The sequence below is a fragment of the Heteronotia binoei genome, chromosome 2 (genome assembly GCF_032191835.1).
Source record: "Heteronotia binoei isolate CCM8104 ecotype False Entrance Well chromosome 2, APGP_CSIRO_Hbin_v1, whole genome shotgun sequence".
In the NCBI taxonomy this organism is placed as follows: Eukaryota; Metazoa; Chordata; class Lepidosauria; order Squamata; family Gekkonidae; genus Heteronotia; species Heteronotia binoei.
In genome coordinates, this window is record NC_083224.1 from 109854014 (window position 1) to 109880623 (window position 26610).

The 26610-nt window shown below is 41.1% G+C and overlaps 1 protein-coding gene across 1 annotated transcript in view; it reads right to left on the reverse strand.

The window, feature by feature from the left end:
* Nucleotides 1–26610, reverse strand: part of FAF1 (Fas associated factor 1) — a 494563-nt gene that overhangs the window by 134235 nt on the left and 333718 nt on the right. The window lies entirely within an intron of this gene.

The following is a 26610-nucleotide window of genomic DNA, read 5'->3' on the forward strand; positions in this document are numbered from 1 at the left end:
TCCCACCTCCTCACAAAGTGACTGTTTTGATGAGAGGAAGGGAAGAAGATTGTAAGCCCTTTTAAGACTCCAGAGGGTGGAGAAAAGCAGGGTATAAAAACCAACTTTTCTTCTTCTGTAACATACAAAGCCCTTCATGGCCTCAGACCCTTATATCTACAAGATCATCTCTCCCTATATGCTGTGCCATTACAGCTTTGCTCATCCGAGCAGGGTTTTCTGCAGGTGCCAACCTGCAAATGAGCAAAATCAACAACTGCCTGTGTAAGTGCCTTCTCTTTTCTGATCTCAGTTGACCACTTGACTCATACTTTGTTCTACTGCTTCAGACCAACACTACTACCCCCACTTGGATCTATGAAAAACTAAATTATTCAAGAGAGCTTTACTATGCAGGCAGTAGAGTAGCACTGTACAAAATGATTCAGAAAATTACTTGGGCAAATTATGAGGGACTATGGTCTACACTACTGTATACAGTTTGAGGTAAGTTGGATCCTGCTATACATAAATTTGCACCATTTAACGTTTTTGATTCTACAACCCATACCTATTCCACTGTTTATTAAATGTCCCATCCTGTTGATTGTATTGACTCACACTGTGCAATGTACCTTGAGTCCCAGTGAGAAAGGCAGATGACAGACAGACAGACAGACATAGAAGCAAAAAGGACAAAAAGAGCATATTATTCAACTTCTTATTCATTAAACCCTGACTTTCGTTCAAGACTCTTGCTCTCTTACTGAACCACTTCTTTATTTCTTGCCAGCACTATCCCTATAGCCAATGACTTTTTAAATTACCATCAGTAAAATTAGAAAAACATTTGTTATAATAGTTCCCAGAACACGTCTGGTTCAGCATGTTAGATAAGACACTAGGAAAACTTTAAGACAAGTCTTCAATTGCATATGAGTCTCACTCTGGTGGTAGTAACTGAGCTGATTTGTTACTCCCACCCATCATTTCCATAGAAAATGCCTTCCATCTGAGGATTAACAGTGTGGCAGAGGTATTAATTTATAATGGCTTTACTTTGTACATCAGTCCTAGATGTATGGAGCATTTCATGCCAGCATAGGGTAGTTAATATCATCATGGGAACTCTATATTTTAAACAGATATCCATGTAATAGGCATTAAACCAAATTCACAAAGATCTGAAGTGGCTATTACAGGTGATGATTAATGAGCAGACATGTCCTGATAAGTGCAATTTATACTACTCTCATTAGGTTGGTACATAATTCCTTCATCCCTTTTCACAGAAAATCTGACATCAAGAATCACGAGACTGAGAATGCTGTAGGACACTGTTTCCCATTTGCAGGGCCAGGGCCAGGTACCGGGCCACAGAAGCCTCACTACCAAGTCACAAGAAAAGCCAAAGCTAGCCCCACCCCCAGCAAAGCATGACCTCTGCTCTGCTTCCTTCCTTCCTTCCACCATCTCTCTGTTGTGCAGAGAAAAGCTAGCCTTGAAGACTGACACAGGCTGAAAGCCTGAGCTCTGTTTGGCTTCCTTCCTTCCCCCGTCTCTCTGTTGTACAGAGAGGAGCTGGGCTGCCTCTCCTTCCTTCTCCCCCTCTCCCAGTGTTTGAGAAAAGAGCTGGCATCCACTGGCACTTTAGATCCATGAAGTGTTCTTCAAGGTATGAGCTTTCATGTGCCTTGCAGTATGTTCTTTTGTGGAGATTTTCCGGGAGGCCTGGGCGGCAAAGAAGGGGTGTGGTTTTTTTTCAGCTGGGAGGGGCGGGGAGTGGGCAATCCAGTAGCTTTTTTTTTTTTTTTTTTTTTACCAAACGACCCCTGGCCAGAATTGTTGCTGGCTGGGGTAATCTGATGGTGAGTAAGGCTTTTTCCCCTTTGTTCCCCCTTCTTTCTTTTTCCGTCTGCAAGGGATGCTCTGTCTGTATTCTTGGTGCTGGGGGTGGGGGGAAGCAACAGTGGGATGGCTTCTAGTGCCCTGGCCCCACTGGTGGACATTCTGGTGCTTTTGGGGCATTGTATGAGATAATTTTGGACTGGATGGTCCACTGGTCTGATCCAGCATGGCTTCTCTTATGTTCTTTTGTTCTTTCTTTCCATGTCTTTCTTTTCTTTTCTTTTCCTTTCCTTTCTTCCATTTCATTCTTTCCCTTTCTTTCTTTGTTTCCTTCCATTTTTACTGGATGAAACTTTTCTGTTCATCATACTGTTGTTGCAGACATAGTAGCTATGTCAATGAAAAATTGGCACCCCCAGTTGTAGCCAGCTGGCCTTTCTATGAGATTTCTGTGTGAGTGAGAGTTAGAGGTGTGGGGCAGAAAGAGATTATTGGAGATTATTGTGGTATATCTCAACAGCACTGTAAGTGATGGTACTATGAACCTGGCACCATTTTACTGGCCCTGCTTTTAACAGCTGTTTGACACCAAAATTAAACTCTTCCTGTAGATATTAAAAAGGATGAAAGAAGTTCACTGGCTTAATATCTGCACAATAGATTGCTTTTAAAGGCATGGAAAACACAGCCAGTAAAAAGCTGCAAGCCCCTCATAAATATCCTTTTTGGGATAACTGCAGAAAAGCTTGTATGAACTTTATATAACTTGAAATTAATTCATTAATTGCAGTACAATTCTCTGCTACCTTTCACAGCAATTTCCCAGTGTTTCAGTCAAGGAAACGTATGAAAAATAGCTGTCAAAAGATTTTCTTGAAACCAAGCAAGCTTGGTTGTAGCTTGAGGAAGGGTTCCAGTAGTAGCAGCTGAAGGAAGGGCCTACTAAATGTGTCAGCATACTATGAGGTACAGCAGCTGCCAGGGCCCAGTGTGGGTGGTACACAGCACTGGCATTCCTGATGGCAATGGCAACAGCACTTCCAACTGCATACACTGGCTAGCGCTGTTGAGGAAGGCGTGTGTAGGTTGTGCAGGCAATTGAACATGGGCATTAGGAGTGCTTGCAAGCTGGAGAAGAACACCCAACCAGATAGTTGCATGCAAGTGCGAGGGTGGAAAGAGACGACCCTGGGAATGCATGAAAAAGTTGCAGACCACCCACTTTCCACCCCCTTTTTGGTTCAGCATGAGTTTCAGAGAGCTTTTTCTGAAAACGAAGTTACTTTAGAAGAAGAGGCAGGTTTGGGGGAGTGCCCTGGAAGTGACATCACAGGAAAAGGTGGAGTTTTGGTTTTGGTTCAGTGTGCCCTGGAAGTGACATCACTCAGCTCTTGACCTGGAAATGCCACCACAGGAAATGACATAATTCCTGTCTCCCTGCTCCACCTCCAAAGTCTCCTGGCTCCACCCCTGAATTTTAGTGGGCCATGAAGGAGAAGTGTAAAAATAACCAGGCCACGGGAAAGAAAAGTTTGGGAAACCCTGCTGTAGGAGAACACTTCAGCCTTCCAGGACATTCAGTGGGTGACCTCAAAGTAGCTGTTCTTGGTATATTTATTTTGATTTTGATATATTTATTTCCTTCACTATGTTTTTCCTTCCAGAATTAAACACCTTTATTATGCTGTATGGTAATTTGCTGCTTACGTTCTAACTAAAGGTATGGGCTGGTAACTTCCACTTCAATGTATCTGAAGAAGCGTCCATACACATGAAAGCTTATGTCTTGAATAAAACTTTGCTGGTCTTAAAGGTGCCACTGGACTTGAACTTTGTTGCACAGAAAAGCAGTGGTTCTGCCAGTTGACCTATGAGAAATTCTAAAATACAGGCAACTTGTCCAGCATAAGCAAGCCTACTCGGCTTTTTTTGTAGCAGGAAATCCTTTGCATATTGGGCCACACACCCCTGATGTAGCCAATTCTCCAAGAGTTTAGAGTAGGTCCTGTAATAAGAGCCCCGTAAGCTCTTGGAGGATTGGCTACATCAGGGCTGTCGCCCAAAATGCAAATGAGTTCCTATTACATAAAACTCCTGGGCCTACTGTATGACCTAGTCACAATCTAGTAAAAGTATATTTTTGATCTCTATGCAAATACTCTGCTAGCCTCTGCAATTAAATGAGGTCAAAGAATTAGATTTCCTTCTAGAAATGCTTTGGGTCAAAATAGAGGGCCCAAAAGAAAATCAAAAGATAGAGGATGATTATAATATGATGGAAGGATTACAGACAGCGGCTAAATGTAAAAACTGTGTCATTATAGGTGATTTTAACTACCCGCAGATTGATTGGGTCAATATGTGTTCAGGTTGAGAGAAAGAGATTGAGTTTGTAGACGCTCTCAATGACTGTGCTATGGAGCAGATGGTCACAGAACCTACCAGGGGTGGAGCAATCCTGGATTTGGTCCTAAGTAATGCCCAAGACTTGGTGAGAGGTGTAAAAGTGATCGCACCGCTTGGGAGCAGTGACCATAACGTTATTGATTTCACCATTTGTATAAATAGGGAGTTGCCCCAAAAGAACAGCACAACCACGTTTAACTTTAAAAGGGGTAAATTCTCTGAGATGAGGAGGCATGTGAAGAGGAAACTGAAAGGAAAAGTAAATACAGTCAAAACCCTTGGGGAAGTTTGGAGGCTATTTAGGACTACAATCCTAGAAGCTCAGATAAAATATATACCACGTTAGGTATAAGAAAAGGCCTGCATGGTTAACGAACAAAGTAATGGAAGCTGTAAAAGGTAAGGAGGACTCCTTTAAGCGGTGGAAAGCTAGTCCAAGTGAGATTAATAAAAGGAAACACAGGCTGTGGCAAATCAAATGCAAGACTGTGATCAGGCAGGCAAAAAGGGAGTATGAGAAGCATATTGCAAAAAACATAAAGACAAACAATAAAAATTTCTTCAAATATATTAGAAACAGAAAACAAGCCATGGAAGCAGTGGGGCCCTTGGATGACCAAGGGGTAAAAGGATAACAGAAGGAGGGGTGAACAAACGTGGACAAAGGAGAATCAATAGATGTTGTTTACCTTGACTTCCAGAAAACTTTTGATAAAGTTCCTCATCAAAGTCTCCTTAGAAAGCTTGAGAGTCATGGAGTAAAAGGACAGGTCCTCTTGTAGATCAAAAACTGGCTAATTAGTAAGAAGCAGAGAGTGAGTATAAATGGGCAGTCTTCGCAGTGGAGGATGGTAAGCAGTGGAGTGCCGCAGGGCTCAGTGCTGGGTCCCATGCTCTTTAACTTGTTCATAAATGATTTGGAGTTGGGAGTGAGCAGTGAAGTGGCCAAGTTTGCAGATGACACTAAATTGTTTAGGGTGATGAGAACCAGAGAGGATTGTGAGGCACTCCAAAGGGATAAAAATATGGAGCAGAAGTCCATCAGTGGCTATTAGCCACAGAGAGTGTGTGTGTTTATGTATATATATGTGTGTGTGTGTGTGTGTGTCATATACACACATATATAGTACTTTTCTCCCTTTTTCACAATACAAGAACTCGTGGGCATCCGATGAAATTGCTGAGCAGTCAGGTTAAAACGGATAAAAGGAAGTACTTCTTCACCCAAAGGGTGATTAACATGTGGAATTCACTGCCACAGGAGGTGTTGGTGGCTACAAGCATAGCCAGCTTCAAGAGGGAATTGGATAAACATATGGAGCAGAGGTCCATCAGTGGCTATTAGCCACAGTATGTGTGTGTGTGTGTGTATTTTGGTCACTGTGTAATACAGAGTGTTGGACTGGATGGGCCATTGGCCTGATCCAACATGGCTTCTCTTATGTTCTTATGATAGGGAAATGGCTGAGAAGCTGAATGCATTTTTTGCCTCAGTCTTCATTGTGGAAGATGAGAAGTGTTTGTCCGCTCCAGAACCACTAATTTTGGAAGGGGTGTTGAAAGATCTGAGTCAGATTGAGGTGACAAGAGAGGAGGTCCTACAACTGATTGACAAATTAAAAACTAATAAGTCACCAGGTCCGGATGGCATACATCCAAGAGTTCAGAAAAAACTCAAAGTTGAACTTGTGGATCTCCTGACAAAAATATGTAATCTTTCATTGAAATCTGCCTCCGTTCCTGAGGACTGGAAGGTAGCAAATGTCACCCCATCTTTAGAAAGGGTTCCAGAGGAAATCCGGGAAATTACAGGCCAGTCAGTCTGACTTCAATACCGGGAAAGTTGGTAGAAACCATTATCGAGGACAGAATGAGTAGGCACATTGATGAACACAAGTTATTGAGGAAGACTCAGCATGGGTTCTGTAAGGGAAGATCTCGCCTCAGTAACCTGTTATATTTCTTTTGAGGGGGTGAACAAACATGTGGACAAAGGGGACCCAATAGATGTTGTTTACCTTGACTTCCAGAAAGCTTTTGATAAAATTCCTCATCAAAGGCTCCTTAGTAAGCTCGAGAGTCATGGAGTAAAAGGACAGGTCCTCTTGTGGATCAAAAACTAGCTAATTAATAGGAAGCAGAGAGTGAGTATAAATGGGCAGTCTTCGCAGTGGAGGACGGTAAGTAGTGGGGTGCTGCAGGGCTCAGTACTAGGTCCCATGCTCTTTAACTTGTTCATTAATGATCTGGAGTTGGGAGTAAGCAGTGAAGTGGCCAAGTTTGCAGATGGCACTAAATTGTTCAGGGTGATGAGAACCAGAGAGGATTGTGAGGCACTCCAAAGGGATCTGTTGAGGCTGGGTGAGTTGGCGTCAATGTGGCAGATGAGGTTCAAGTGGCCAAGTGCAAAGTAATGCACATTGGGGCCAAGAATCCCAGCTACAAATATAAGTTGATGGGTTGTGAACTGGCAGAGACTGACCAAGAGAGAGATCTTGGGGTCGTGGTAGATAACTCACTGAAAATGTCAAGACAGTGTGCGATTGCAATAAAAAAGGCCAACGCCATGCTGGGAATTATTAGGAAGGGAATTGAAAACAAATCAGCCAGTATCATAATGCCCCCGTATAAATCGATGGTGCGGTCTCATTTCAAATACTGTGTGCAATTCTGGTCACGGCACCTCAAAAAGGATATTATAGCATTGGAAAAAGTCCAGAAAAGGGCAACTAGAATGATTAAAGGGTTGGAATACTTTCCCTATGAAGAAAGGTTAAAATGCTTGGGGATTTTAAGCTTGGAGACCGTCGACTGCGGGATGACATAATAGTGGTTTACAAGATTATGCATAGGATGGAGAAAGTAGAGAAATAAGTACTTTTCTCCCTTTCTCACAATACAAGAACTTGTGGGCATTCAATGAAATTGCTGAGCAGTCAGGTTAAAACAGATAAAAGGAAGTAACTCACTGTCACAGGAGGTGGCGGTGGCTACAAGCATAGCCAGCTTTAAGAGGGGATTGGATAAAAATATGGAGCAGAAGTCCATCAGTGGCTATTAGCCACAGAGAGTGTGTGTGTTTATGTATATATATGTGTGTGTGTGTGTGTGTTTGTGTGTATACACACACACACATATATTGGCCACTGTGTGACACAGAGTGTTGCACTGGATGGGCTGTTGGCCTGATCCAGCATGGCTTCTCTTATGTTCTTATGTTCTTAACTATACCCGGGGTGGCCAACGGTAGCTCTCCAGATGTTTTTTGTCTACCACTCCCATCACCTGAGGGACAGTGGCTCAGTGGGTAGAGCATCTGCTTGGTAAGCAGAAGGTCCCAGGTTCAATCCATGGCATCTCCAAAAAAGGGTCCAGGCAAATAGGTGTGAAAAACCTCAGCTTGAGACCCTGGAGAGCCGCTGCCAGTCTGAGTAGACAATACTGACTTTGATGGACCGAGGGTCTGATTCAGTATAAGGCAGCTTCATATGTTCATATGTCCATCAGGCCCAGCCATTGGCCATGCTGGCTGGGGCTATGGGAGTTGTAGGCAAAAAACATCTGTAGATCTACCATTGGCCACCCCTGAACTATACTGATCTTGTAATTAATTGAATCCCTCTGATAAACAAAGGTCATATAACCACATAGAATCTGTTAAATTCTTTGTGAATTTGACAGCAGAATCCTTGAAGTATTATTGATGCAGCTGTAGGTTTTTTTGAACATAAACAGAATAGTGCCCAATTGCCTTCATTTTTTTTCCTCTCAAAGGTCATTATCAGGCAACCAGTCTTCTGCATCACAGCTCTTTCACAAATAGCATCACAGGGTCCTATTATTTTGCACCTTCTGCTCCTCAAGTTGGAATGATAAAAGGACTTGACACTGAAGGTGTGGTGTCTAGGCTACAATGCTGTCAATAAAGTCATGACATACAGTTTCATAACATTATTTTTATACTTTACAGGTTCCTGTCAGACCCAAAGATCTCTGCACAAAAGAGTACTAGGCTGAATTCATAATATATGTTTTTAGTAAATACAAGGAAAGACGTAAATGAAACTGACCAAACTAACTGCATCAGAATTTTACAGAGCAAAATGCAGCTTTCCTTCAACAGCCTGAGAATTGCTTTATCTGATTACTAATCTATCCCTTGGTGTTGACCGGCAGGAATAGAATTCTACATACTATACAACATCCCAGAGTAAAAACATTTATTTTGGATTACACCAGTGTTTGGATCATAATGGCATATATGATCCAAACATGTCCCAATTACAGCTCAGTAGCTAAAAGATCTTACCACACAATCAAAACATGCCCAACTGCATTAATACCATTACAGCACTTTTCAGGCTGTTTCCATGGGAAGCAATCTAGCTTGCTGTGATGCATGGTGTGCATTCCAGCACAACAGAGAGGCCTCCATAGGTTTAATTTAATATATATATATAATATATATATATATATATATACATACACATAATAGAGTAGAGCAGTTTACTGAAGGTGTTAGTGTAACCTGTACTACTCATCACTTCAAATATGTCATTTCTACACTAAAATTGGTCAGCAGAAAAATGTAAATAATAAAATATTACAGAATGGCTATGACGTAGGGTCCCAAGACGGAGGCAAGGAACCACTGTTCATCTGCATAGCATGCAATTAAGTATGTCATGAAGGCAGTGGAATTTGCCAACTGCCTCTTTAGACAGAAGATTCTGCATATGCAACCATTTTACGACCATTTACGTCTATACAAAGCTGAGTAGTATACATTCCCTATACTTCTGCCTATCTGCTGCAGTGCAAGCAGAGCTTATGCCTCATCAGTAAAAGTAGCATAATTTCTGTAGTACACCTGATTTCAAAACCCCTTTCCTGTAGCCATTTGTAGAGTACAGTTGCAACAGGAGTAATGAAAAGAGCTAGTATTTGGAAGAAGATCTTTGAGCAGTGCTTCAATCCCTGCCTCCAAAAGCCATTTACATGATAAGTTTGTTACACAAAACCATGATATAGCAGTGAGGGGAGAAGAATGCTGTTTCTGCAAACCTAGCACCCAGGTTTGTCCTCTTGTTGAACACAGGATCAGGATGTTCCTATATATTTTGTTTCAAATTCTAGTTTTCACTGTGGTAGATTTGTCTGTTAAAATGCATCTAGAAAATATGACATGCACATAATAATACAAGGAAGAATTTTTATAGCCCACAAATTTGAACCTGATCTCTAGAGGAAAATTCTGCATATTTTTATTTCCATATAAACATAAAGAAGCTTTTAACTCAGCTATTTTCAACTCATTAAGAAGCCTTTCTCACAACTATCCTGCTTTGGGATTGTATGACCTTTCAACAAATATTTTAAAACATAACAAACTATAACCTCAACGTTAATGTATGTTTAAATATGGATTGTCCTTGTTTAAGGGACTTACTGAGTATTACAAACAGTTGATCTATTACCATATTATCTGAGTACAGGCTTTATGAAGAGACAGTCACTGTTCATCCTTTCCCTTTTTTCTTTATTTAACTGCTATTAGGAAACCGTTCACAAGTGCAATCCTGAACAATATTATGCAGTAATTATGACTAGATGACAAAGAGATGTGAACAATTACTAAGGCTGTTTTGAAACCCTATAGTAATAAAGTCATTAGATGCTGCCCTTGCCATGATCCTTCTAAAAGCTTCTGAAGTTACAAGAACACACAGCATTGTTTGTAGGGACAATTGCTGCTGGCAGAATGCAAACCTTGAGTTTAACCATGCTGCAAATTGATCTTGACATTCTGTTAAGACCGCCACTAAAATCAAAAGCAAAGGAGAAAAGGAGAAAATGAGCGGGTGGGATGCAATCAAGAAACAGGAGGAATCCCTCTTCACCTTCTCTCCGCTGCCTCTTCCACAAAGCAAACCACAGACAAATTGACAAATTTGCTGGTCTTTAGGAATCTTTATTTAAAAAAAAATCAGACTTCTGACCTGAGTAATGTTAAGCATTTGGTATCATGTTGCTTTTGAAGAAAATTAAAAAGGAAATTTTAAAAGGAAAATTAAAATGTTAACATAAAGCTGATTTCTGACATAATTCTATCAAGAATCTTAAGAATGACCTGCTACCTGAAAGACAACTGACTCTATTTTGTAAGCCACCTATGATATTTCTCCCCATTCCTTCATTTATTTATATGCTACCTTTTCAGTGGCACTTAAGAAATAAGATAAAATTGAAGCAAATAAAAACCTAGATCAAGCGCTTTAAGAATTCAAATCCCTATTTAAAAGTAACATTCCCAAATGGAAGCCAATCAGTGATGCTTAAAACGGCTTTTATACATGGAACTGACTTATACTGAGTCAGATCACTGGTCCATTTATGTCAGTATTATATATAAAGCCTGGCAGTTCTCCAGGTTCTCATGTTGAGCAGGAATGTGTGGCAGAAAGGATGCTAACAAATGTGTTCTCAGTTAAACTCTTAACTACCCTAAGGCTAAGGGAAAAATCATTTTAACATGGATGCAACCTGTTTAAGGAAAAGAGGTTTAGAATTTTTATGCAAGGGCTTAAGGTTCAAGATCTAACATAGTGTGCCTTAGATATTTGACTGATGGGATTGAAAAATTATAAATGCACATGCAGATGTGTGATATACGATTTGAAGGAAAAGGAAAGGTCCCCTACGCAACCAACGGTCGTTTCCGACTCTGGGTTGATGTTGCTTTCACAACGTTTTCACGGCAGACCTTTTTACGGGGTGGTTTGCCATTCCCTTCCCCGGTCATCTACACTTTTCCCCCAGCAAGCTGGGTACTCATTTTACCGACCTCAGAAGGATGGAAGGCTGAGTCAACCTCGAGCCGGCTACCTGAAAACCAAGCTTCTGCCGGGGATTGAACTCAGATCGTGAGCAGAGCTTAGGATTGCAGTACTGCAGCTTTAACACCTTGTGCCACAAGGCTCTTGTGACTTGACAATTTGACTTGCCAGTTTATTTATTTTTTCAGTATGTGTCATGGTTCAGCCTATACACTTTAACTTGATGTGTTATTTATTATGTTTAAAGTGAGCTGCTTTGTTCAGATTTGTATTCTACCCTCCCCACAAGCAGGCTCAGGGCAGATCACAACAGGGAAACAGACAACAGCTTGTTACAATATACAATAATAAAATATGAAATCATTTTTTTAATTAAGTGAGCTGCTTTGAGTTCAGAAAAAGCAACATATATATTATTTAAATAAATAAAAGCACTTAATTTGTCACCACTAATAAAACAATAGGGAATAATAGGGAAGAGGGGAACATCAAGAAGTCCACATGGGCATTTGGCAACCCTCCCTTTAACTCCTGTTAAATCATAATGAGAAAAAGGAGCAGGGCTACATTTGGGAGCCTGACCCACCCCTAGGTCACATGGAAATGGTTTTAATAAAAGGCTATGGAGTGAGAACACTCTGACTATTTCTGCAAAGTGCAAACCTCCGCATCAGTGTTCTTAAATAATCAAAGTTTGAAAAACTTTCCATTAAAGTTTTTGCCTACCCAGGAGTAGATCTGAATTTAGTGCCACATTATTCCGCATTTTCTGAATTCACTTTTTCACAATTCCCCTCCTATCCCCTTTGGATCTGAACTTGCAGCTTCCCAGTGAGGAATTCCTGATTTCTAATTTTGTTTCCTGCCATCCTTCTATGTCATCATTGTCATGTGTAACGCCCCTCCCACACCCCTCAGGTTATTCCTAGGCAATCCGCTAATGTTTAAAGCAAAATGTTGATTGCATCACAATGTAAAAAAAATCATTATAATATAGGAAATAGGCAGCAAGACATCATGCAGCCTTTTCCATCCAATTACTTGTCCATGAAGTTCCTCTCCTTTGTTTGGGTGGGTAGGTTTTGATGCCACACACTTGTGCTGTTTCTTCATTCTCTCCCCATTCTCTTCTTCTCTAGCAGCAGTCCCCAACCCTTTTGGCACCAGGGACCAATTTTGTGGAAGACAATTTTTCCATGGACTGGGGTGTGGGGTATGATGGTTTTGGGATGATACAATTGTGCACTTTATTTCTATTATTACATTGTAATATACAATAAAATAATCATACAACTCACGGCCTGGTTGCTAGCAGGCCACGGACTGGTACCAGTCCATGGCCTGGGGGTTGGAGACCCCTGTTCTATAGCTCCCAGTATGTTTTCTTCTTTTTTATAATGTTACATCATTACTGCATATGCAAAGAAGGCTCTGTACATGATGGCACATTTTGTGTGCTTCATAATTATTGAATAACACTGTTATAAATTGGTGTATCCAGTTCAACAATAGTTAGCCATTTGTTTAATTGGTGACTAAGGAGGAGCAAGAGACCTTTGAAATGATGGTGACCATACTGTTCCCAATGATACATCCAGCCTTTTTTTTTTTACAATGCTATGATGTTAGAACACTACAGCATACAAACAAAAAAGGAGGTTCTGTCACTGACAAAGTACATGATGACACATTTAGTGTGCCTCTAAATTACTGAATAACACTGTTATGAATTGGTGTATCCAGTTAGAGGATCATGAATGGAATACTATTTTTATTAGGATTTTGTGGGAATCATCACTGTCCATTTCCTTAGTTGGTGACTAAGGAGGAGCAGGGGACCATTGAAATGGCAGCAACCATGTTGTTCCGCATGACACATCCAGCATTTTTTTTTAAAAAAATTATGATATAACATTACTGCATATGCTAAGAAAAGGAGGTTCCTTCACTGATGAAGTACATGACAACACATTTAGCATGCTTCATGTTCAGGAATATTTTGAAAATATTTGGGGAATTTTCAGGGCCATGGATAGCTGGCATTAAGGGGTGTTTAAAGGGATTTCAGTCCTTTTAAATACCTTCCGAGTGAAGCCACAGCTTGGAGAAAGCATTTAAAGAAACTGAGTTCCCTTTAACTGCCTTTCCCCACCACCTCCATTGAGGATAGGGGCACCTTCTTCTAGGTCCCATAGAATTGGACCCCCCAGTCCAATTTTTCTGAAATGTGTGTGTGGGAGGGTGTTTGAAGAGAGGCACCAGAAGTTATGCTACAAATTTGGTGCCTCTGCCACAAAAAAACAGCCTCTAAAGAGCCCCAGATACCCCTGGATTGATTCTGCATTGTATCTTATGGCAGGGGTGTCGAACATATGGACCACAGATCAGAACTGGCCCTCTGCAGAGCTCTGACCTTTGAGCAACTGGCTTTCTCCTGCTTCCTTCTCCAGGGCTGCTTGCGCATCACAGCTTGCTTCCCCCCATTGCCTACCCATTGCAGAGAGAGATACAAAGCCAAGTCTCTCTTCCCTTCATTGACTGAGGTCTCCTCCCCCTTCTCCTCTTTTGGAGGAAGGGAGGCAGAAGGAAAGAGCCGAAGGGAGAACTTGTATGTGTGAGAGAACAAAGTCTAAGTCCCATCATGGCACCTTTAAGACCAACAAAGTTTTATTCAAGGTATAAGCTTTCATATGCTCTTTTTCACATCTTCAGTATGCCAGTCTTATTCTCAATTGAACGAATTGCTGATTTCAGCTGTCTCCATCAGCTCCTTTTGGCCGCTCTTAGGGAGTGGTGAATGTTTATGTTATTTTTCTTTTTTTAAAAAGCAAGGGGGGGTCACTAAAGTGATCAAGTTTGATCCTGCTTTTGGGGAGGGTTCCATTTTCAATCCCTCCCCCAATCCTAGAGAGAGGACTAGAAAGTTTTCAGCAATTCATCCTTATAGTGGCTATTGGGAAGGGGAGGTGGATGAATGCCCAGAGAATCAATAAACCTCCCCTGGTATATTTTACTCTGTAGTCCCCACCATGAATGCAAAATGTTCAGGTGTCCAGTTCTTTCTCCCTTGCCCACCCACCTCTCTTTTCCTTGTGCTGCATTTCTGAGTGTGGGTGTTCACCTGAAAGCCCCCATCTGCATGGTCTCCCTTGTTGCAGGTTTTGGGAATGCGCCACAAAATAAATCTGCAAGGTTTAATCAATGGCCTTTAGGAGGCTTTCAGTTTGTAGATTTACTGATGCAAACAAAAAAGGAGAGTGGGGAGTGGAGATTTCCCCTGAATATGCAACTTCCCCATCCCATTTTCTTTGCATCTGCTGAATTCTGTGCAATTGGAATAATATTTTGGAGAGGATCAAGGAGGGCTAAGATGTGTGTGGCTTGGTTGGGGAGGGAGAGAGGAAGCTTTTTTCCTGGATACTACATTGCCTAAAAACAGAAAATGCAGATGATCTCTGTGAAAGGCAAGCCTTAGTGGTGAAGTTGCAATGGCAAGGGGGCAATATGAAGAAGTTTGAATTGCTTTCACTTTGCAAGCTGCAGGATTTCCATGGCGGTGGGAACAAGATGGAGGAAAGAGACTGTCTTCCCCCCCTTTCCCCAACCCACCCAGCCGAGGAGCCAGGGTATGGAAAACTTCAACTTTGGAGGAAAAGGTGGTAATTACTGAGAAGTTGTTATAGTAGAGAAGAAAACGATTTATTATTGGAAGCATCAGTTCAACAATAGTTTTCCCCCCAAGTCTCCCCACTACCTCTATGCTGAGGTGTTCTCTTTGCTTGATATCATGGGGTTCTTAATGTAAATCATACAAATGGCTTTGCTTCTTTGCCAGAAATGGGGGGAGGAGGTTAAACTCAGTTTGGTGTAGTGGTTAACTGCACAGACTTTTAACTGGGAGAATTGGGTTTGATTCCCCACTCCTCCACTTGCAGCTGCTGGAATGGCCTTGGGTCAGCCATAGCTCCCACAAAGTTGTCCTTGAAAGGGCAGCTTCTGTGAGAGCTCTCTTAGTCCCACCCACCTCACAGGGTGTTTGTTGTGGGGGAGGAAAGTAAAGGAGATTGCAAGCCACTCTGAGACTGCGATTCAGAGTGTAGGGCAGGGTATAAATCCAATATGATTATTTGTCGGAGATGTTTTAGGTCGATCCTGCATGGAGTTATAATCCTGCATGGAGGATGTTATAATGGTCCCTGTAGGGTACAATGGAGCCAAAAAAATCCAGCAATTCTAAATATATACCAAATCTGAATGCTATATTGGGATTCAGGAATATTGGAAAATATTGATATTCTTCTGGTTCAATATACCCGAACATCCCTAGTTATGGTATTATAATGTAGCACACGCACCCCCCCCCCAAAAAGGAGGTTCCATCACTGACAAAGTACATGGCCACATAATCCCTTTTCAAAGGACGTGTGGAACACATAGGAAGGTTCATATCAGAATCTAAATAGGCAGTGACTGCAGACAGTGCCATCTCAGTACCGGTGCTCTTGATGATTACTTATTCAGATAGTACCTACCTGGATTGCTTTTAGATGTCAAATGAAGATGATTTTATTCTTTATAAATGGTACAATAGTTTCCTGCTCCCTTTCTGTTTTGCTTTGGCTTTATTATTTCATTGAGAAGTTATTTAATTGTAATGAAGGTTGCTAATCAGCAGTTCAGCGCAGCAACATGTAAATGGATATATTCAGGGCTTTTTTTTTTAAACAGGAACGCACAAGAACACAGCCCTGGATATATTTATCTTGAAACTGGGCATTTTTAGTACAGCATTGATGTTCTGTTAAGTGCAATGTATAAAAGGGCATGCAATTTTGTAGCAGTATTATGTATATATGCATCTAAACTTTGTGTTTATATATTTCTGCCCCACTCTTTCTCCAAATAGCTCAGGACCATGTACGTCATTGTCCCCACCTCCACTTTAGAGTTGCCAGCAGACCAGGAGGACAATGTCCTGTCCTTTTAACAGAGGCTTAATAGGATGTTGTTACCAGGTGATGTTGTACCATGAAAAGCTTCAGCTGCCTGTTTCCATACATTAAACTCACATTAAAGGGATAAATTATTTTTTCCAGGGATGTTGGAAACCGAATCGAGGAGTTGGAAGGGACCTCCAGGGTTATCTAGTCCAACCCCCTGCACAATGCATGAAACTCCAAATACCTTCCCCAAAACCTGCTCCATGCCCAAAAGATGGGGGGGAGGGGAACCTCCAGGATCTCTGGCAAAACTGGCCTGAAGAAAAATTGCTGCCTGGCCCCAAAGTGGCAAACAGTATTTCCCTGGGTGTATAAGAAAGGGCCATGAGAACTAAGCTTTGATACAACCCTTCTTGCACTCCTTCTCATTATTTGCCTAAGTTCACAGAATCAGCATTGCTGTCAGATGGCCATTTAGCTTCTCTATAAAAACCTCCAGAGCCTCCTGAGAAAGCCTGTTCCACTGAGGAACCACTCTGTCAGGAAGTTCTTCCTAATGTTTAGTCAAACTCTTCTGATTTAATTTCAACCTGTTGGTTTTGGTCCAATCTTCTAGGGCAAAAGAAAACAACTCCACACCATCCTCTCTATGACAGCCGTTCAAGTACTTGAAGATAGTGATCACATCACTTCTCAGTTTTCTCCTCTCCAGGCTAAACATATTCAGCCTTTCCTTGTAGGACTTAGTCTCCAGACCCCTTACTATCTTTGTTGCCCTTCTCTGGAAATGTTCTAGTTTGTCTATAAGAGAACACAATACTCTAGGTGAGGTCTAATCAGAGCAGAGTATTGTGTGATCTGGCATCTATACGTCTGTTGATACAGCCCAAAGTTGCATTTGCCATTTTAGCTACTACATCACACTGCTGACACATGTTCAGTGTATGGTCCAGTAAGAGCCCCTAGATCCTTTTCACAAATATTACTGCCTAGACAAGTTTTCCCCATCCTATAATGATGCACTGAATTTTTCCTACCTAAATGCAGAACTTTACTGTTAAAATTCATTTTATTTGATTTAGCCCAATTTTCCAGTCTGTCAAGATCATCTTATATCCTGACTCAGCTACTGTACTTGCCACCCCTCCCAATTTCCTGCAATTTCAATAAGCATTCCCTCTATTCCTTCATCCAAATCATTTATAAAGATATTAAACATTTTATCCTGTGAGGTGACTTAGGTTGCAAAAAATCAAATCTCTGGCCCAAAATCATCCAGCTAGCTTCATGGAAGATGAACAAAATTAGTGCAGTATACACTCCCTTCTGGGGATGGGCATGAACCAGGAAAATGGTGGTTTGTGTGGGTTCATGGTTTGTTTGATCTTCCAAACCGGTTTGTGGTTCATTTGGTTCAAGAGATGATAAAACACCCCCCTCACAAATTAGAGATGTCAATCTCACAGCAAGTCTTCACCAGCCCTCCATGTAAGGCAAAGACTGGATTTGAGATGTCTGAGTTACAGCCTCCCAAAGCAGGTGCCCCCCAGAAAAGCTCAGCTCTAGCTTCAGTTTCAGTCCCTGAAAACACAGCAAGAAACACCTTCCCAGCTCGAAGAAATATTTAAAAAAATGTCCCACAAAGTCTTCCCTAAGTCAGTCACAACAACTGAACTAACTTAATTCAGTTACGAACTGAACTAGTGCTTAATTTTGTGGCTCTTTTTTACACACCCAGGGAAATGCTGATTGACATTTTGGAATTGGTCAATTTTTATCCAGGTCAGTTTGGCAAGGGCTCCTGGGGATTTTTGCCATCTTCTGGGCATGGAGCGGGGATCACTGGGGATGTATGTGTGTAGGAGAGCATTTATGAAGTTCCTGCTTTGTGCAGGGAGTTGGACTGGATGACCTGTGAGGTCCCTTCTAACTCTATGATTCTATTATTCTAACTCTTCTCTCTTCATGCTACAAAATGAAAGCAGCTGAGTCAGGGTGTGGGATCATATGGTATAATAATCTGCTCCCATAGAGCAGAATGGGAGCCCTGTAGTTGGTTCCCACAGTTGCCAGTCAAGCTATAGAGAACTGCTTTGGGTGTTTCTAGGGTTCTCTACGAGTCCATCCCCAGCACCACCTAAGAATTAATTGAATCAGTGTGCAGCCATCTGGAGAACAAACTGCAAAAATGAACCAATCAAACCACCAAGGAAAAAATGTGGTTCCCTTTTTTTGGTTCAGGAATGATGCAACCAAATGAACTGGTTTAAAATGAACCACAAACCAGCCCGGTTCAGGCTTGAACTGCGGTTCATTTCTTGGTTCATGCCCATCCCTACTCCCTACCCTTCTACAATTGTACATATTTCCATTCTGCTATGAAAACTTGCTGGGTAATCTTGGACCAATCACACACTTTCAGTCTAAGCTACCTCAAAGGAATGTTGTAAGGACAAAATAGAAGAGATGACAATGATATAAGCTGCTTTTGGTCTCCTTTGGGGAGAAAGCCGAGGTATAAATGAAGCAAATAAAGAAATAACAAAGCGCATTAAAATGTTTTAAACAACTACATAACAGAGAAGCTATTTTGGCAAGTATTTATGAAGGTCTAGGCATACTTTCAAACACTACAGCAGCCACCACCCAATTGCTATTACATAGTTTACATGCTATGAAACCAGACTCGAATACCATTGCGTTGGACTGATCCATGACTAGAAAACTATCCTAGGGATATGTGCCACACAAATGTACTTGACAAATAAGAAGACGCAACTATATGATCCAACTTCTAAAAGCATTTAAGAGCCAATGAGAATTTATGAAAAATCCTCAGGAATATGTTGATTTTTTTAAGCAATATATGGAATTCAACTACTCCACCACATTGGTCATTATGAATTTTGTTCAATCACATTTTTGCCTTTAAACATAGTAACTATTTACCATCTGTACTCTTTTATAATTATGAAGTGCCCTGTAGTACATCAACTGTCTCCTTGCAGTCAGTGGAAGTGGACGAAGTGACACAGAGATCTCTACAAGGAACAGTATCTCCTTTGTGACCCCTTGTGCTATCTTAATGACCCTATGAAAACAGCATTTGACATAATCCACCTCTGCATCCCCTCTCTTTGAGAAAGGGACGTATGAAGTAGTTAGTGAAATATTTAGTCCCATCTTTCCAGTCTACAACGTCCCAGGTAAACATAAAATCAATATAAAAACTAAAATATAGAAAGCACAATCAACAACAAAACAATGTGAATAACAGAAATTAGGCAAAGGAAAAGGAACAAAACAAAGGCACAGGGGCAATTATTTGAGCACGATCTCAAAAAAATCCCCTCTGAAACCAAGGGGCATGGGGCAAGGGCTCCAACATTTATCCAAATGGGTGGGCTGACATGGGATAAGGTGATCCCTATAGTATTCTGGTCTCAGACAATTTAGAACACAGATGTAAAACATACAGCACATGCGTCAGAACTGGCCCATCCAGGGTTCTTATCTGATCCGCTAGTAACTGGTCATTACCTTTATTGTCAGGTGACAAAGGCTATGCATTATGTCCCTGTATATTGCCCCAGTACTAATGAGTAATGGATGGTGGAAGTGGGAGGGTGGGCATCAAGGAGATACTTTATGGAAATAGTGTAGGTGTGTTAACATTTTAAACATGTTTATATTTTGAGTAAAAAAATATCATTAATTGGGATTGCTCAGGCATGTGGCCATGGTGGAGCACATAGGAGTACATGCCCCATCACTCATGGCCCATGCCTCACAACACCTGCTGCCCCTGCTGGGTAGATGCTGCCTCTCCACAGGAGGAGGTCACAGATAGAGACCATCAATCCTGCTATGTGAGACACTCGCCCTTGCCATGACCTCCTAGTGCCTGGGCCAGGGGGGACTGGGCTTGTGGCGGCACATTGGAATCTCTCCTCCCATGCCTTGCATTCCAGCCCTGGAAGCCAGGGAGACAGGGGGAGGTTGCATAATTCCTCCTCTGCCAAGGGAGGCTGGGAAATACCAGCCAAGCATGGCTGACTCCCCTGGGGAGATCTGCTACCATGCTTAGTCTGCAGCCGCTTGCTGCTTTTAATACCTGTTCCACTGGGCTCCCACCCAGGTGCCTACCACCACCACCTCCAGCTCCTGAAGACCCTTCTCTCTCTCCTCCACTGGCCCCCTCTCTCCCCTGCCCCACAGGATTTCATAATGCCCCACCAACCAACATTTCCTGGCTATGGCTCTTGGTTTGCCTGTGCCATTTATTAAGTCTATATCTCCCATACCTGGCATTACATCTATGGCACACATGGTCCAGCCCAACAAAGTGACATTTATGTCAGATTCATACCTTGCAACAAATGAGTTCAACACCTCTGATTTCGAGCTGTATTTGCTGCTGTATCTTTTTACTGTTGAAATTTTTATAAATATATTTGTGACTAATAGTTTTGTTGACTGAATTTTATATTCAATTGATGGTTTGAAAAATGGATTCATTATAATTTATATTTACACCCTATACCTCTGTGGTATGTTACATTGTATACCAGTTGAGAAAATTGCAATATAGATTTTTTTTTGGGGGGGAGGGTGGATTTAAGAACACAAGAACATTAGAGAAGCCATGTTGTATCAGGCCAATGGCCTATCCAGTCCAACACTCTGTGTCACACAGTGGCCAAAAAAAATCAGGCACCATCAGGAGGTCCATCAGTGGGGCCAGGACACTAGAAGCTCTCCCACTATGGCTCCCCCCAAGCACCAAGAATACACAGCATCACAGAGAGTTCCAACAATACGCTGTAGCTAATAGCCATTGATGGATCTCTGTTTAAACAGATGGATTTCTGTTTAAAGTTACTATTTAATTCCAATATACTGTATAGGTACAAATACCTCAAGAGAGCAATTTATATATGGCAAAAAAGTCTGTGGTCATCCTGATAAGGTGGAAGTTATTGGATAGATGGGGGAGACATGGATCTGAGACGCCAACTCCTGGCTCTTGATGGTGTCCCCTTTCACTGGCACCAACTGTCAAGAGTCTGAGTGTGATTCTGCATGCCTCCTTGTCAATGGAGGCCCAGATCACAAATATTGCCAGACTGGCATTCTTCCAGCTGTGCCAAGTCAGGCAACTGGCTCCTTATTTGTCTACACCTGACCTAGCTACGGTAATCCATGCAACAGTCATCTCCAGCCTAGACTATTGTAACTTGCTCTCTATGTAGGGCTGTCCTTGAGGCTGACTTGGAACACAATCACGTGGGTCTTTACTGGGACCCCCCAAATGGCACATATTCAACCTGTGTTGCGCAAGCTGCACTGGCTTCTACTGGAGTACCATAGCAGGTTCAAGGTTCTGGTGTTAACCTTCAAAGCCCTTTATGGCTTGGGACCCGTGTACCTTTGGGACTGCCTCTCCTGGTGTACCCCCAGAAGAACTTTACACTCAGGTGATAAGAATGTCCTGGTGGTCCCAAGCCCAAGAGGTATGTAGCTGTCCTCAACTAGGGTCAGGGATTTTTCAGCCCTGGCCGCTACCTGGTGGAACTCTCTGATGAATAACAACCATGCCCTGTGGGACTTGTTGCCATTCTGCAGAATATGTAAGGTAGAGATGTTCTGCCAGGTGTTTGGTTGAGGACAGTTAACAGCCCTCCATCTATTAAGGCACTCCTTTTTATTCTCCCATCCCCCTCCTCTACAAGGCAATGATATTTCCAGGAATCTATCACCATCAGACTGCTGGCTGCAGTATTGTATTTTTAGGTATTATTTAATTTTGGAAGTTTATATTCTTTGTAAGATTTGTAAATATATTACTGTTGTATGCTGCCCAGAGCCCTATTTTTCAGGGAAGTGCAGCTTAAAAGCCGAAACAAACAAACAAACAAACAAACAAACAAATAAATACAAAACAAAGGAATGTGGTAACTTGAAAACACTGCACTTTTTTAAGCACTGGAAAGATGTTTTTTAAAAAAATAAATTCTTCCTATATTACATTCCTTTTTACGTTAAATGATATTTTATATCACGAAAAGTTGGAACAACCAACAGTTGAAATTTTCATAGTGTGTGTTGGGAAGATATTCATTAACATTAACATTACCTCTAGTATTACACCTTAAGGTTTACATGAAAAGGCATCAGTCTCCAGCTAGTAATTCCTCTCACAGTCCTGTACAATATAAGAATCTCACAATGTAAGAGTAATTTGTACTGATACACGTAAATGAGGAACTAATTGCATTATATTTACACATAACCATTTCAAAATCTAGCATGAAACATCCTTTGTCACAAAGTGACACCAAAACCAAAAAGTATAAACTTAAGCATCCTATTGTATTTCACAATCACGTTCTAGATTCATTAATAGCTATAAAGCCTTAAACAAGCCTTTTATTTAGGGTTTCTAAAAGTGTCATGAGGAGTTAATAGGACACAGCTGTACAGACTCTTTCTAATAAGCAGCTTCTGTTGCTTTGGTCACCACAGGTTTCTCTGTAACCTACAAACTCTTATTACTAGTGTATCAAAGTTGTGGTACTTAATAGACTTCTTTAGTAAAACACAACAAAGCAATGACATGCCTGTTGATTGTCAGTCATAAAAACTCCCTCAAACATGGTTTTTCAAAAGAGACTACACTGCAATTTTTTGTCATTGTAAAATAAAAGAAACCGGAGAATTAAACAGTGACTAGAACAATATAACAGCAGGTACTCAACTAGACTTAGCCACTGCAGATGGGTTTTAGAAATAGTGTTTCCTTCAACATCAAGTTGTGGGATGAAAGGAAAGAAGAAACTCCTTGCTTCTAATGAAAAGTAGTACTAAATGCTTTAACCCAATCTCTTGTTCACATCTTTTGCCTACTGAAAAATCACAGATGCTTTATTCATATTTGCTTTTTAGGATTTTATCTTCCCCATCCCCATCAATAATAATTTTACAAACTAAAAGCATAATACAGGCCAGTAAAAATTAAAATTATATTAAATGGCTCAAAATATTTTATTAATTGTAAAAGGAATAATTCTGAATATTACAGGTTTACGGTAATTTAAATAGCATTAGCTGTGACAGTTGAACAAAAGAAAAATGCATATGAAATAAAACTAGAGAAGAATAGGAAGCCACATTCAGGTGATTCTTTACCTTCTCTGTATAATTAAATTAAACTCAGCTATAAAATTTCATTGATATAAATGAAAAACAGTTCAGCTATTACTGTTTTAGGAACATTTATTTCATTTAATTTTAACTTCACTTTATGTCTCAGTGAGGACCCAAAATGGTTCACAACATTCTGCCTTTCTTGTTTTATCCTTAAACCAACATTTTGAGGTAGGTTAGACTGAGAGTTTATGACTGGACTAAGCCTACCTAGAAAGCTTCTGAGGCAGAGGTGGGGACTGAAATCTGGTTCTCCCAGATCCTAGTCTGACAGTCTAAATATTAACCTTAACCCTAAGACCACATTAGAAAAACAGATCTGATAATACTTGAAAGAGTATTTCAAAAAATGACACAATAAACATTTTTCACCTGTTATGGATGAATGATCATACCAATGAGAGTATTACAATTTCTGCCTTTAGATATCATGGCTTGGATTGCAAAAATGTAATCACAGAAATTAAGTGGTGAATGTTAAGAAGCAGGCAAACTTCAGATAATTTTCATATCACATAACTTGCCCAAAGTAGCTCAGTACTACTCCTGAAGTTAGTTTTATGCAGTATGTTATAAATCACTAACACAAAGGATTTGAGGCGGGCAGCCACATTGGTCTCAAGTTTTAGAACAGATTTTGAGCCCAGCAGCATCTTTAAGACCAACAAAAGTTTCTTCAAGGTATGAGCTTCTGTGTGCATGCACACTTCCTCATATACAATAAAACTGAAGCTATTTTTTAAATTATATATATATGTGTGTGTGTGTGTGTGTGTGTGTGTGTGAACAATGATACATAGATAGATAGATAGATAGATAGATAGATAGATAGATAGATAGATAGATAGATAGATAGATAGATAGATAGATGATTGATAGATAGATAGACAGACAGACAGACAGACAGAAAGACAGACATAAAATTTTATATATTTATTGCTCCAATGGTCCCCCCTCCCCCGTAATTAAATCCAAACATATTGTGACATAACCTTAGTATATTGGAATAGTGAATGTAATGTGATGCAATGAATATTGGAATATATTCCTCTGACATAACACAGTACCTCACCTCAAAGGAAAGGATGCTGTCAGCTAACTTCATGTTGAGAGGAGATGAATGGTGCTTAATAGCAGAATCTCAATTACTCTCAACAATTAAGAGGGTGCTGCCAGACGGACCACTTAAAGCGAGAAGGAAGAGCCTTTTTCTGGACCGGGGCAGAAAATTCCGATGTGGCGGCATTCACATGAACGGTCGTATAAAGAGTTGGTCCCGTTAGTGAAACGCAGTTGATCGATCACACAGTGATGGTGATTTCTGGGAGGGGGGGGGTCCATTGAGCATGCGCCCAACTGCTTGGAGCTGGGAAATCAAACATTGCTTCAGCGGCAGGGGGGGAAGGGGGAAAGGTTCCGGAATTAATGTTGCCGATCCAAACCAAGGCACTGGCAGGAATTATTTTCCTAGAAATTGGCAGTTACAATGATATCTTGAAATCCTCACATTGAAAAGAAATATTTTTTTCCTATTCTGAAAAGTGGGATAACGTTTCCCCCCCCCCCTCGGATCCTGTGGTGATTGGAGGAGCAGAAGCGTCATCTCAGATTCCCGGATGATCTGGCAATGTGCATGTCTGCTGGGTGGGAGGCAGTATCACGCGTGAGCTGTCCAAACAGCAAAAAGCCGATCTTGTGTCGCTGTTTTGAAAAAGGGCCGGACTTTCTGTGGTGTCAAATTAATGTGGCACTGATCTGCAGCAAGTCGGAATGACGCTGGATCATGCTCGATTGCCAGATGTGGATGTCTGAATGAACACATTTAATCCGTCAGCGAGACGGAGCTGTGTCGCCACTAATGGTACGTCTGGCTGCACCCAGAAAGTTACTTTTACACATTAGTCTCCTGCTTTGACATATTCCACTGATTCCCCACCCCCGTAACTAAATCCAAACATATTGTTATTGTTATTACTATTTAGTCTTTGCATGTCAAAACATCTTCATTTAGTTGTATCCTAATTTGCTGTTCACCTATGTAGAGGCATTTGCCTATATATATGAAATATTAGCTTCCATTTCTATGTATCTGAAGAAGTGTATGTGCACATGAAAGCTCATACCTTGAATAAACTTTTGATGATCTTAAAGGTGCCACTGGACTCAAAATCTGTTCTACCAAGGGTTTGGTTCTCATATTACACTTGAAAGCCAGTGTGGTATAGTAGTTAGAGAGTCCAGCTAGGATCTTGGAGCCTCAGCTTCACCTCTGTCATGGAATGTTGCTGTATAACTTTGGGTAAGTCACACACTCTTAGCCTAATCTACCTCACTGGAGGAGAAGCAAGACACTTTGGGTTCCCATTAGTGAAAAAGGTGGGGTATACAGGAAGTAAATATATAAATAAATGCAATATGTTATGTATATACTTTTTCAAAATATGGGAGTGGGGGGTGAATTGCAAGTACCTTAAAAGTGCCCCTTAGGCAAAATAATGCTATTACATCTCACAGCTTTTATTTTCCAAGTCAATCTTTTCATTTTGACTCTCTGCTTCAAACATTAGGGATCTCTAACCCACCTTTCTCAGGAGGTTCATTGTACTTCTTTGGCCAAAAAGCTAGAGCCTTTTGGTGGCAGCCCCTGCCCTGAGGAACACCCTCCCTGAAAACATCAGGGCCCTGCGGGACTTGCCGCAATTCCGCAGGGCCTGCAAGACAACATTGTTTAAACTGGCATTTAATATCTAAATGGGAGACGACCACTATTCCACCAGCCCACATCACTGATATTTGAACTCATCCCAGTAGAAATGTAGAGCACCAAATAACATCTAACAACATCATTATATGTAGCACTCAATAAGAACTAAAATCACGCCATCTTGGATCCTAGGGAGTGCAACTGAAACTGCATGAAATGTTTGAACTGTATGAACCTGTATGAAATGTTTTAAAGATTTTATTACAACTCTGTTCTAATACTCTGTTGTTTTAACTGTTGTTAGCTGCCCTGAGCCTGTCAGGGAGGGTGGGATACAAATGTAATAAATAAATAAATGTGCTGGTCTTTGTCTGGAGGATGATCATTATACCTCGGATGAAGCAGAACATAACACAGCTATAGCACTTCACTCTACTTAGTTCACCACACCACTCATAGTAGCTCTTCCCTCATTTTCCTTGGAGCAAAAGTAGCAGGAGTCCTGTTAGCTTCGCTGGAGAGGATGAAGACAGTGGGCTAGGAGGTGAGGGTGGATGGAAAGCAGGATATACAATGGTTGAGAACATTTGCCAGCATACACTTACTAACAGTGCCATCATAAATAGAGGTCAAGTCTTCTAAGTCCACTGAAGTCAATGGACTTAAAAAGGGTATGACTCAGGTTAGAATG